Genomic DNA, 14,297 nt, shown 5'->3' on the forward strand with positions numbered 1-14,297 from the left:
GTCCTCAGAATATCAGACAATCTTCTCATCTAAGAGCAATTCAGACAGACAGAGTCATAGATTGATGGACAAGAAATGTAAAAACACTTTCAGCTGTTTGTGTATGTATGGAGCTTTTACGTTGCATGGAACCAGTGGTTATTCAGCAACGGGACCAACGGCTTTACGTGACTTCCGAACCATGTCGAGAGTGAACTTCTATCACCAGAAATACACTTCTCTCACTCCTCAATGGAATGGCCGAGAATCGAACCCGCAACCACCGAGGTGGGACGCCAATACCATATCAACCACGCTGCTGGGGCGTTTTCAGCTGTTTGTAAACGTGCACATGAAAAATTATATGAGCAAGGTGGCTATAAATAGTATATTGGTACTAATTCGATATGTCACATATTTTATAATTTCAAAAGCCCACCAAAACTCGCTTTCACTCCTCATCTATATCAAATGAAGAGGATATGCGAATTTTACAGTTCATACACCTTATAAACTTTTCAGAGGAGCTTTTCAGGGAAACATCTGATCTCGTGCCACGCGTTCATATTCAACCGAAGCGAGGTTTCATCATTTCCTGGCAAGATATTAGCAAAAAATCCATATCAATCATTTTTCAGCCATGTTGGATTTTGAACCGAGGGAACTCAAATTTGATTTGCGAACGTGATGCAAACAGATCTAAAAATCAAAGGGAAAATTCAAATGTCATCCGGTGACCTGCTCTAAAATGCAGGGGGAATTTTCCACCATAGGATTGGGCTAGTTATTCGTTTAAAGGCTCGTCAATAAACTCTCTGCAAGAGCAAATGATGGAGATATCTTTATTAATAGTCAGGTTTCTTTAATTTACGTATATTTATTTCAGTTATGCTCTTTTTTCAATGTGTGGGTTTCATCACTTTGCATACGCTTATTTTATAGGTGGGTTAAAGTGTTGTTAAAGCATTTATTTTGAATGTCAGAATCCTTCATATCACTGGATTAGCTGACTGGTTTATTTCAATCTCAAATACATATTGATAATTACGAAGCAGGCGGATATTTTCATATTCCACTTCTTCCGTTCTAAATAGTTCTGCAATAATTCGGGGAAACGATGAGCTTTGTTTTATAGCAAAGTTAGACTTTCCCAGACAAATATCCAAATATGTGATGTATATGGTTGGAAAATCAAATCGCTTTTTTCACCTTTTTCTTAGAGACATCGCTTTTTCAACTTTTCCCTTAGAGACTTGGAGATTCTATGGTCAACTGTTGGCAGCTTTTTTACTTATACCCGAAGGAGCTCTTTAAAGAAAAACCACTGGAGTATTATCCGCCAACCTTGAGAGCTGCAGTGAAGAAGATGAAGATGGTGACTTAACAAGAAAAAAACGTTGCATCAGATACTTTCTACAAGAATTCTTTAACTGCTTTAATATTTGGAAAAGATGCTTTCCAGATGATCAGGAATTCTTCAATACGTTGTCTATTCCAATTTAGAAGCGGAAGTAGTTATCGAAGTCCATTAATATATGGAGTGCTGCTTAATATGACTGTAAGTTGACTCTTTAAACCCCATAGAGTTACTGCAATATTATGCAGAACTCCCAATATTTGGTAACAAGGATGAATTCACTGTTGTATTGAAAACCGCTTGGCGACTGATTTGGTTGTAAGGAGATTACTGATGGTTAGCAAGAGCTCTTCCATCACTGAGCGACTGGTCAGCTGTCAGTTGGTTAGTGGTGGGCAATCACTTATTGATTTGTCACTTTTGGTCAACCAGTATGTAAATGAAGGCCAAATGGTTGAAACTGGTTTGCACCTGCCATTTGCCACAACGGGAGACTGGTTTGTGAATGTTCAGTGAACAGTCATCTACTGGTTAGCCACTGGAAGCAAGCCCTGGACACTGGTTAGCTGCAGTCCCACTTGGCAACTGGTGGGCAAGTGTAGAACGGCAAAGGTAATTGCATTTTTTTTTCTTCCAGTCATGTCAATAGCAGAAATTGATTGGCAGTCAGGGAACGTACTATCCTTCTGGTAATTAGTAACCAGAGGTGGTGGTATTGTGTGGTTGATTGCACAGCATGGACCTATATATATATATATATATATATATATATATATATATATATATATATATATATATATATATATATATATATATATATATATATATATATATATAAAGGATTTTGCCATGAAGGAAAAATGAAAAGCGAGATACCCAAGCACTTTCGGTCTAGTGCGACCCTTTACTGAGTAAAGGGTCGCACTAGACCGAAAGTGCTTGGCTATCTCGCTTTTCATTTTACCTTCGTGGCAAAACCTTTATTTATACATAGCATTACGTTCTATATACTTCGTGATGTGATCTTAATTATCATATAGTATATATATATATATATATTATATATATATATATATATATATATATATATATATATATATATATATATATACAAGAGTATAATGTTTGCCAACCTCATGGTAAGGGATAAGCCATAACTCGCCATGCAGTGAACTCATCAATGACTGCCAAAGAACATCAACTAGGTGATGATGGACAAATAGTAAAAAAATTGATGGCTGCTAACCTAATGCAAACGGCGGGCATCAACTATACTCTGTTTTTTTTTTTTTTTTTCATCTGTCCATCCACCTGTGGTATTTTTGTATGGTAACACTGCGTCCCGGGCTTTAGATAGTAACGCTAATTGTAAGTTTTAGGTAAATAAAAGGATATCTGGGTGTACATTTGTAACTGAAAAGTGTTTTAATAATTTACTGTATGCGGATTACACCGTTAATATTCGAAATAGGATATTATTATAATCGTTGAATGTAAGCAGAATGTAACTATCTAAAGCCCGGGACGCAGTGTTACCATACAAAAACACCACTGGTCGGTGGTAGACAGACTGCAGACAATGGTGGGCAGCTGAGCGTCCATCAGTCATCCAATCATTGCCCCGCTGGTTGACCAATGGTCATACGACTGGTCATTCATCTCAAAAAAGATATTCGTTTGTCACCAACTGGTCTCCTGTTTTGGAGATCACTGGTGGTCGGGAGCTAATCATAAGCCCAGTGTGACTGGGGCTGTTGAAAGAGAATAATGAAATTCTTAAAATGTAGCCGGTTAGACCAAAGGATTCGTTATAAATTAATTTTGGCCCAAAGGTCTCTACATTAATTTGTTTCCTTTAGTTAAAAACCATGGAGTTTCAGTGTATACGAACTTGTTTCCAAACTTTTTGTAGTTATCTACAATGTACAATAGAGTTGTTGATTTTCGTTCTTGTAGTCATTTTAGAAACATCACGCACTGTATTATATAGAATAGTGTTTTGAGTCCCTTGATATTGACTTTACTATTGACTCGGATGTTAATAAGAAAAAAAAAAAAAATTTTGTATCATTATGAACTCCCACGATGAATAGCAGACGCTCGTCTTTAATGGAGATCTTGCATATGACTTATCTCTTACAGAGTGTAAGAGGAAAATTAGAGGAAAATTAGAATTAGCTTCGTCTTCAAGATTTCATTATTACAGTGCTTAAGAGGCTAGATATTGCTCATAATACTTCTCATAATGGTGATTAGTTCACGTTTCAGATCCTTTGCGAAATCTATGTTGGAATATACATAGTTATACCTGGATGTAGGAAAGATTTTATCTTAAAAAGAATTTCTAGGTATAAGGGTTCATTTATTTGTTCTCTATTTCTCTTGCAGTCTTATGGATGCCTCACGTCATCGTACGGAGCTATCCTGTTGGAAAAGCTTCCGTATGCTAGTTTTCGATGGGAAACTTTCACTGTAGCCTGGTTGTAGCCTGGTGTTAGTTTCTCTAGTAAAGACCAGCCACATGCTGTGCCAGTGGGTGAACATTAACATTTCGCACAGGTGTTTGATATCACACCACCTGCATCACAGATATTCTCTGGATTTTACTGTTAAACTGTGAATCACTCTTCCTTTCAGTATTATTGTAGTTTGTTAGATAATGTAATTGTACTTCAAAGCTTTGTGCCTCTTTTGTTAGTGTTTCTAATTTCTCAAATTTTGCTTTGCAGTGTTAGTGTTTTTTTTATCTTATGTATTTTTACATGGTATCATCATCCGTACTTTTAACTGGGTTTATATATATTCTGCGAAAACTTGCAAAGCATAATCAAGGCATTGTCAATTTATCCCACAAGAATATTTATAGATTCCTAATCATGACGATAACTTTTGGCTGTGTGTGTGTGTGTGTGTGTGAGAGAGAGAGAGAGAGAGAGAGAGAGAGAGAAAAGCGCTGCACCATCAGAAATTTTCAATTTTTAAACATTTCTAAAACTCCAATGCTTACGACATCCTTGGCATGCCCCTGTGCAAATCAGGTAAATCTGGCTAATCTGATCCCAACCAAGTTCACTGCTGTTTTGGCTTAGGAGTGAAAAATCATGTTTCCCTCCCCAAAGCATTTTAACGCGTCTTTGCGTTTCAGCTGGAAGAGATAAATATATCATAAGTTATATTGATTTCATTTGGGCTCACCAAAACATATATGTGCTAGATATCACCTGTCTAATGGTCACTATTTACCAAATACGTATGTAATTGTAATAACCATATTGCACGTCTAACTTACCGATTAACTAAGATCTTAAATACGCTTGTCACTAAAAATCCTAAGAACTTTAGTTGAAGAACGTAATGGCAAAGTTCTGACGCCCGGGAAAGATTTGAAACGCATCCAAATTATCAGGACGAAGTAACGTTATCCACCTGACAAAGTGTTTAATCGTTTATTGCTTTTTAAACTGACATATTTAGTATCTACTGGTCAATTATTTACTGAAATCGTATGTAATTGTAACAACCACAATGCCCTAATAACTTCTTGATTTGTATCACTCAAAATTGTTAAAATTTTGTGCCAATCTATAATGATATGCGAAAAGATAATATTCCCCTCAAGAAATTATTAACAGAGTTTGAGTGTTTGTTCGAGTGTTACAACATCAACATCAAAATGCCTCGTGACAAAGATAAACTCGAACTGAAAACGAACGAAGCATTAGATATGCATTTTTCTAAGCACCACAAATTAGAGGAATACTTTTCATGTACGTTGCGAGGTCACATTCTAAAACGTAAATTCCAACTGCTAGCATTTAATTACCATTCCGAATTTCTCATCGTAATTATTGTCCTTCGGTTTCGCGTTCTTAATTAAACATTACGCCTTTTTCTGAACCAAATTGTATATTTTAGTATTTAGTACCTTGGCTTCTTAACACCATTTCAGAAGTAAGGCAGAGAGGATAGTACAAGAAATAATGTTATTTGTTATATTAGTGTTATTGAAAATTAGCTTCAAGATAACAGAATGGTGCCAGGAAAAGAGAAATAGACAGACAAAAATAGCCAATAGATAAGTACACATTTTGATAGTCATAAAAATATATATTGTACATACATGAATAGAAATGTTAGAAAAACCAAGGTAATTGTGTGAAGCTTAGTCATATTGCATCACGTCTCACTATAAGATTATTATTAGTACTAATAACGATACAGCCAGGGTAAATGTTTCATTTTAATCATGGTGCGTGAAAACTTGACAAAGTGACACCTGAACAGAGTACTAAGGAAACCATTGCTTCGAACGATATTGTCGAAATAGAAGGATTTCGATGAGAGGTTGTCACCCAAACAAAAGAGAAATATTCTGATAAGGGCAGATTGAAAAATAACTAAGTTTTTGGCATCAACCAAAGTCTCTAATGATACAGAAATCCCTACAAATACGACCCAGTTTACATACAAATAGCATTCGGTAAATTTTAAGGTGAAGTAAAGTAGAAAGTGTCAAGTCGAAGATAGTAGCCAGTATTGTAACTGTTCCCAATCATCTGGTCCTGCATTGTTTATACAGAACAAACCATAGAATTAGAGCAAGGTTAAAATCGTTAATGGTTTCGAGTTAAGCCTCATTCTCCAATAGCATCCTAACTGTTATTAGTAGAGAATAAAAAACAAATTGTAGTGAGACGCTACCTACTTGTTAGTTGAAGCTCACAATAGCACTTATAATAAATTAAATAAAAAGCTTCAAGGCTGGATGACTTAGTTACAAATAACTACATTTAAAAGGCCGTCATAAATACAAGCCTTTCCTTCAGCATTCCTACTGGGTAAGATGATAGATTTGTAATTGCCGCAGTCAGCACTCATACTTGTCTTTAAGATAGGCGGTATAGTGCGTAATTTCTACTTATCCAGGTAATAACGCTTTCACAAAATAATAAATAAAATAAATGATTAGTTTGGGGGATATAACCCTAGTCCTCTTTTAACAATATGACGGGTACCTTCATCTTGATCTACCAAGTTTTCCAGAAGTTTACGAGAAGCAAATTTGAAGAGAAAGAGCTCAGAATAACCAGTACCAGTGAGGAGAGACATTATGAAAATAGATATTTGAAATGAAACCTTTGAGAGAGAGTTTTTGCTTTGTTCACAGGACTGGTTAGCAGTTTCCAATCATTAGCTAATGAAAGGAGAGAGTGGGATCTACCAGATAGTGATAGGAAGTTTATCTAATACTTGGTTTTCAAGTTATAGATAAAATTTTCCTAAAATTGTCCATCAACCATTCGTTCCCTGGCGAATTTCGAGAAACACCAGGTTATTTACATAAGTGTCATTTCATCTATATGTACTGAACAGGTCTGTTTATAGTTATAAGCCCAACTGCATTACTTGCTTAACCGGTTCTTTTTTTTTTTTTTTTTTTTTTTTGGGATGGGGGGGGGGGGGGGGGGGGGGGTGGTGGGGGGCGGCCGGATTAGCACTAATTGCGCACAGCTTTGTAACTACCGAATAGTTTTCTATCATTGCCCGGTCGGCTGTAGGTCTTCATCCACATTGAATTCAATACATAATGACTTCGAGAACTAAGTGCAGTCGGATATGTTTGCTTTGTAATGAAATTCATAAGGCTTTATATATCAATTTACATTAATAACATTTCCTTTGAGTTTGAATGTCCCAGACTTGGGAATTTGAGACATAGGTTCCTGTCTTGGGGACGTGACAGAGAAGGTAATTTTAGTCTAGCTACAATTCTCGGAAAGGTTGTAATATAGAGCAATTATATATCTTTCTATGGGAGGCGGGCCTCCTCAACAAAATTTAGATTATACGTAGAATGTCTGTGTAAGAATTTATATATATGAACACACATATACTTATATACATATATTTTTAGATTTTTTTATATGAAATTTATCTTAGATTTAATTTTTTTCTATTTAAATTTATTTCGGTGTCAGTAACCTAGATGTTGTGACGCCAGTTTTAAAAGACATAATCAATCAATCAGTCCTTTGAGTTTATTATCAATATATATATACATGCAAAGATATTACTGTCTCTTGTGAGAAATAAGATGCAAAAACATTACGATGACTTACAGTGAGAGTGTGACAGGGAGAGATAAGGCGAAGTATGCATTGCATTGTAGAGTCCTAGGTGCATTATACAACTCAGTAAGCCTTTGACGACGAGGAGCTCCAAGACCTAATAATCCTCGTGATGAAGTGGCATTCAGAAAATATACAACAAAAACTAGAGTGTAGGCAACAAAAACACTAACCTGCGTGTAATAATCATTATATTCTGATAGTGAAATCATCAACATTGCTACACTAATCATTCAGTTTTATAGGGGATTCTGTATTTATACAGGCAAGAGATGGTGATATTGAGAAAATATTAATATGGTTTTCCACCAAAGGGTGATTACACAAAATTCATATGCAATGAAGACAGACAGACAGACAGACAGACAGACAGCCAGCATTAGACTACTATGAGATTCAGGGCCTCTGTAACACGGTTTTTTGGACTTTGCTCCTTATCAAAGCATCGAATGTAGCTGAAAGTTGACATATGTATATTTTACAACCACACACAAATTTTGGCAGCATTATCAATGACCTAAACCTGATAGTTTTAATTTTTATAGCGTAAAAATTATCCAGCCGATGCCATGGCCAATGATTACGAGCCAAGAGTCGAAAAACATTCATTACGTAAGCAAGATAAACAACATTTGACGAAATGTTGCCCCGCCCATCCATCAGACAGAAAGTCATTCACCTTATTCCATCGACTCTGAAACCCATAGCAGTCAGTAATGGCTAACAGGATTTGGAATTTTCCCCGTGGTTGCAAAACTGCATTTGTCTTACGACTTGCAACTTTTTACAGTCAAGAGAAAGCCCGTGGCCATGACAAAAACTTTATGAATGGCGGAACGATACATAGATGTGGGTGGGGTATCTGTGCTAGCGTAGTAATACTTCTGTAGTAATAGCAGTAATATACATGAATTAAACGTTTAGGCCAACTGCTGGGATCCTTGAGGATCATTTAGCACTTCTTGCAACTACTCGAGAAATGAGTTTTTATAGCCAAAAGTTAAATTTTCTAATCCAACAATGCCCATGATAGCCTTCAGTGTTATCCTGAATTATAACGAGGCCAAAGTGGGTGGAGCCTCATGAAGTCATCATTCTGACGATAATTATTGGTGAAGGTTCAAAGCCAAAATGCGGTAACGGCTGTTTTTTTTTTTTTTTTTTTTTTTTTTTTTAGGTAGATAGCCAATAAATAAAAATTGCTTGACATTGGATATAGCAGTTATCAAATCAAGCTTGTCTACTATGTTTTTGAAAATTACCAACTATTCCCTACATCTTGTCAATCTGATTGTGACCTATAAAGCAGACTGTAATTTCTTAGGAAACTTATTTTGGAGTTAGACTAATAATCGAAGTGTTTTTGTATTTTTTAACATATTTTGTTAGTTTGTTCATTATGACAATTATCAGTGTAGAGGTTTCAAAGTTCATAAAGGTGTACTGCTTTGCTTGTATTTATTTTTATGTCATTGTTGCCAGAGGTTTAGCCTTCGTTACGTATAGCCAATCATCCATCGAGAAAGAGGGAAGAAATGCTGTCATAAGTTACGTAACGAGTGCGTTCGAAACCTTTTCTCTGAGTAAGTTGGCCCGTCTTCAAAAAAAGTCACTTTACATTAAAAGTACCAAATTTATTCAACCTACGTAATGCAGAATAAAGTCAAAATTTATGTGTAGATATAATGTGTATTCTGAATAAGCGTTATATTTATGAAATGCATAGATAAAAAGTTATTGTGAAAAAACCGTGTTACAGAGGCCCTGAATCTCATAGTAGTATGTAAGGTTGTACAAAGAATTATCTTCGCGTCTCAGAAAGAGAGTCAACCCGAGTAACAATTGAATTTATTTCACATATTTCACGATCCTTCAAAAACAACTGAAGTCTAAAGAAAATTGATAACGTAACCATATACTTTCCAGTCAGTCGTTGTTTAAGTAAGGAAAATAGCAAAACTGAAGAGCTTTGCAGAAGTCATGAGGATTTCTCTCACCTAAGAGATGGGGAAGCTAGGAGCAAAGTTCTATCGTCCAGTTACAAAGGTGAGATAAAATGGAATGCTGATGACATCATCCCGAGTTGAGTCACTTTAAAGAGAGAGAGAGAGAGAGAGAGAGAGAGAGAGAGAGAGAGGAGAGACTTCAAAACTATATTTATTGCAGCCCATTCAAGAATTGCCTCCATGTCTAATAATCGGTTAGCCAGAACATCATTATAAAGGCTAGTATTTATGCCCATGATTGTACAAAAGTTTCATTGCTTGCATTATTGCGCCTTGGTTTGTTCCTTTCTTTTTTCTTTTCGGGAATGCTGGTAAAAAACTTAAACTTAGTAAAAAGGTGATGAAAATAGACTACAAATGAACTAAGTATACGCAAATCCACGAATTTAACCATAACATCAGTAAACTATAAATAATAGCATTGCATTGTAATATGAATACACAAACATATCAAATTCGATCAACTTCATGAAGATACGTGTTTTTATCCAATGCCTAACAAAAATTTATAAATCAGCTTTACCAAATCATGAATGTTTTCATTTTTAAATAACTTTGCAAAGGGTAAGATAATTTGTTGTTCCAGTTTCTTTGATTAAAAAGAAAAATTTGCTTTAGCATATAAGTAAATGTATATATTGGAATGGCTACCTTCATGAGGCGGTTTCTCATGTCCGTGGAATTATCTCACATCTAAAAACAGCACCACTTTCCCGTTGATACGAGGCAAAATTCAAATCAAAATGCATGTGTTTGGCTGGAGAAATTTTCTTTCATAACAGCTCTAATATAGTACATGCATTTGTAAAGGATACAGTTACCATTTCAGACATATCTCCATGGAACTCTAATTATGTATTATTCGGCATACTAGATCTCGGTTTAAAGTCATACATTGTGTACTATATAATAATGGTTGGAGTCCTAGGTAAGTTAAGTCTTATTTAACTTCTTTCAGCTCTTGAATAACAATTGCACATATATTTTCTCGTTCTTAGATTCTCTCGAGAGGAGATGAGGTTGATCTCTATGGTTAGCCTCTGTTCTCTTGCAATACGAGATACCAAATTCTAGAATGTATTTTATAGATTATTGCTAACTTGGAAAAAAAGATTCATTTTAAAGGATATGTCTCTGTATGGGTCTTCAAAATCATTCATAGAGTTTACATTATGTTATTCATCCAACTCAATAAGCTTTCTGGGCGCTCCCATGATAAGAGGAGAGCGATATCAAGATAATCTTTGTGGTTAGGCATACAATTTCCTTTCATCCGAATAACGGTAAATAGGGAACTAGAGCAGGAGGCACTTTTTTCATATTATTTGGTTATTATCGCTTTTTTTTTCTCTCTTTTTTTGTGTGTGGAATTCTTGCCAAGCTTCCAATTAACGTCAGGTGATGCTCTACCGTTAAACCGTTACCAGGAGATGACGGTTCTCTCTTCACACACTCCGGTAATTGAAAGAAAGAAATAGAACAGTAACATCACTCCCTGGTTTGTTCACCTCCTTTCACACGTCCGCTATAATTAACTCTCATCAAATACAACCTGTAATTAAGAGGAATTTTAGACATAATAGGAGATGGCAAAATTTGGAGACAGTAACATGATTAGTAGACTTTTTTATCTTTCATTTCGAATAGTAACACCACACGAAAATTTTGTCGATTTAAACAATTATCCAACCTAGCGTTCTGCTAAAATAGAAGCTAAACAGGAACACTGCATCGTTCAAAAAACATTTTCCTCACTGTAGACCCCTTTTAATCATGGCGTTTCTGCAAGCGGAGAAATAAAGAAATAACGATAATAGAAAGCAGAGAGAGAGAGAGAGAGAGAGAGAGAGAGAGGAGAGAGAGAGATAGAGAGAGAGAGAGAGAGAGGAGGAGGGGGCTAGGGAGGGAGAATTAAAGCCATTGCAGGATTAAGCTTTGCCAGTCCCCAGGCCAAAATTTTACTTTTTTACAAAAAAAAAAAAAAAAAAAATTAATTATACAACTGAAAAACTTTTGCGAACACCTGAACGACTAACAGCAACAAAGTCTTGGTCTTGAAGGTCATTTAAAGAACGGAACTGACTGGGATCGTTTGCAACCCCGCGATACTCCGTTATTGCTAAAGAAGTCTGCTTGAATTGAGTGTCCATCGTAGAAAACACAAAATACAGACTTGCATTCATTACTTTATTCAGAAAATACTCTGCGGAGTATCTAACCATTAGCTAAGGCTTGATATTCATAAAAGAATGATATAAGCTTAGAATCATCTGAAAGTTTATCTGCAACTTTTTTTAACTGTACTGATTTGTAGAAAGGAAGTATATTTGTACTTTTAAAGTGAGCCAATAATAAAAATGTCAGTTTTGAACAGCAGTCTTATGGTACCCGCGTAGTTTCATTTAACGTATCTAAGTTTCATATAGGTGAAATTCACTCAACATTTTACTTTTTAAATGAAGAGGTGTGCAGATGTTTCAGTTTACTATATTATAGATATATAATATATATTATATATATTAGTATATATATATATATATATGTATTATATAGATAAATATATATATATATATATATATATGTATATACTATATTATTATGTATATATATATATAGATATATATTATATGATATATATTAGATATATAATATTACTATAATAGATATATATATCTACATATATATCTATTTATATAATATCTAATATATTTATATATATATATATTATATATCATATATATATATATTTATATATATATATATATATATATATATTACAGATATATAAGAGACTCTCCAAATTATCAAAACGTCCTGCAGGGATCAGGTCAGGGAAACCTCCAAGTAAGGAGCCGAATGCATACTCTCCTTCATCCTCAGCCAACGGTCCCCACCAAAAATGAGGCAACGACCCGTAAATCACCAAACAAGCATCCGGCCGAATAAATACATGGAAAGAGAAAAAAACAACTCTCATGGGCGAGGTACCACTTAAATAATAACAACCTTCGGTGGGAGCGAGATAAACCTTAACCAGTCTTTTTTTATGGCAATAAAACATTTAAATTGAAAGTAACTGAATGAAATTTACTTTACAGGCCACGAAGGAGAATTAAGCATATTATTAAAATATCTATATAGTATATATATATATATATATATATATTATTATTATTATATATAGATATATATATTTATTCTATGATATATATATATAGATATATATATATAATTATATATAATATAATTATAATAATATATAATATCATATTTTTATTCTATATATATATATTATATAGATTTCTGACTCAAATGAGGATGGAATCCCGGTCTTTCAATTGAAAGACCTGGGTTCGATCCTGGTTTGAGTCAGAAATTTGTTTCTGTTCCTCAACGTGATTGTGTTGTTTATATATATATATATATATATATATATATATATATATATATATATATATATCTATATATATATATATATATATATATAAACACACAATCACGTGAGGAACAGAAACAAATTTCTGACTCAAACCAGGATCGAACCCAGGTCTTTCAATTGAAAGACCGGGATTCCATCCTCATTTGAGTCAGAAATCTATATATATATATATATATATATATATATATATATATATATAATATGCTTAATTCTCCTTCGTGGCCTGTAAAGTAAATTTCATTCAGTTTCTTTCAATTTAAATGTTTTATTGCCACAAAAAAAAGACTGGTTAGGGTTTATCTCGCTCCCACCGAAGGTTGTTATTATTTAAGTGGTACCCCGCCCATGAGAGTTGTTTTTTTCTCTTTCCATGTATTTATTCGGCCGGATGCTTGTTTGGTGATTTGCGGGTCGTTGCCTCACTCTTGGTGGGGACCGTTGGCTGAGAATGAAGGAGGAGTATGCATTCGGCTCCTTATCTTGGAGGTTTCCCTGACCTGATCCCTGCAGGACGTTTTGATAATTTGGAGAGTCTCTTAGGAGATATATGTACACTAGAGGCCTTGCTGCCTTTGAGGACCCCCTTTTCACCTGTATTACGGAGGGCGTTGATGGTGTTCCCCCTCCTAATTAGTGAAGTCGCTGTGGAAGCTGCAGCCTTGTTGTTTGAGAAACGTCACCTGTGCTCTGATCGGGCGCCCTTCCTGTGTGCTGTAGAGAGTACTATATCTACGTATCTGCATCTCTGGATCTGCCTGCTGCCCTTGGGAAAGCATCTTGTCTTGTCCCTGGTCCTACTTTCGCCCTGAATCCTCCGGAGTCGTGAAAAGGCCTGAATCTGTGATTTCGGAGCAGTTAATAGACAGCCGTCTGTGCATTGAGTAGTGGCTTTATCGACTATATAGAGCCTGCGTGTAACCGCCTTTGATGTCAGATGAAGTGATCTGGAACCGACCGTAATGTGTGACGTCACTTAAACTGGTCGAAGCGAAAATTTATTGACGGAAACATAGGGATAATTGCCTGTTTTGCACTTTAAAATGCTATTTAATGAATATCCCTCTACGAATTTAAGCGTTGAATATGATTTTGGACATATGAAATATTGTAGTTCATGTGAATATCGATATTGGAGAAATCGAATTGGCGAAATGTTGCACAAATAAGGCTTTTTTGTGTGAAACTTTTAGAGACTGACGGGATCCTGGAGGCTGAGGTCACGGGATTTCTTCCACTATTTTCTTTAAACTTCTCTGTCTTGGCCTTGTGTGCATTTGGAACCTTGTTATCAATTGTTTTAAACTTGATTTCCTTTTGTGAGTTGTTAGTTGGCGCGAATCCGCCTTTCAGTTCATGTTTTTTATTCAATTAACATAGTTTAATTTTTT

Source organism: Macrobrachium nipponense, chromosome 3, assembly GCF_015104395.2.
Source record: "Macrobrachium nipponense isolate FS-2020 chromosome 3, ASM1510439v2, whole genome shotgun sequence".
NCBI lineage: Eukaryota > Metazoa > Arthropoda > Malacostraca > Decapoda > Palaemonidae > Macrobrachium > Macrobrachium nipponense.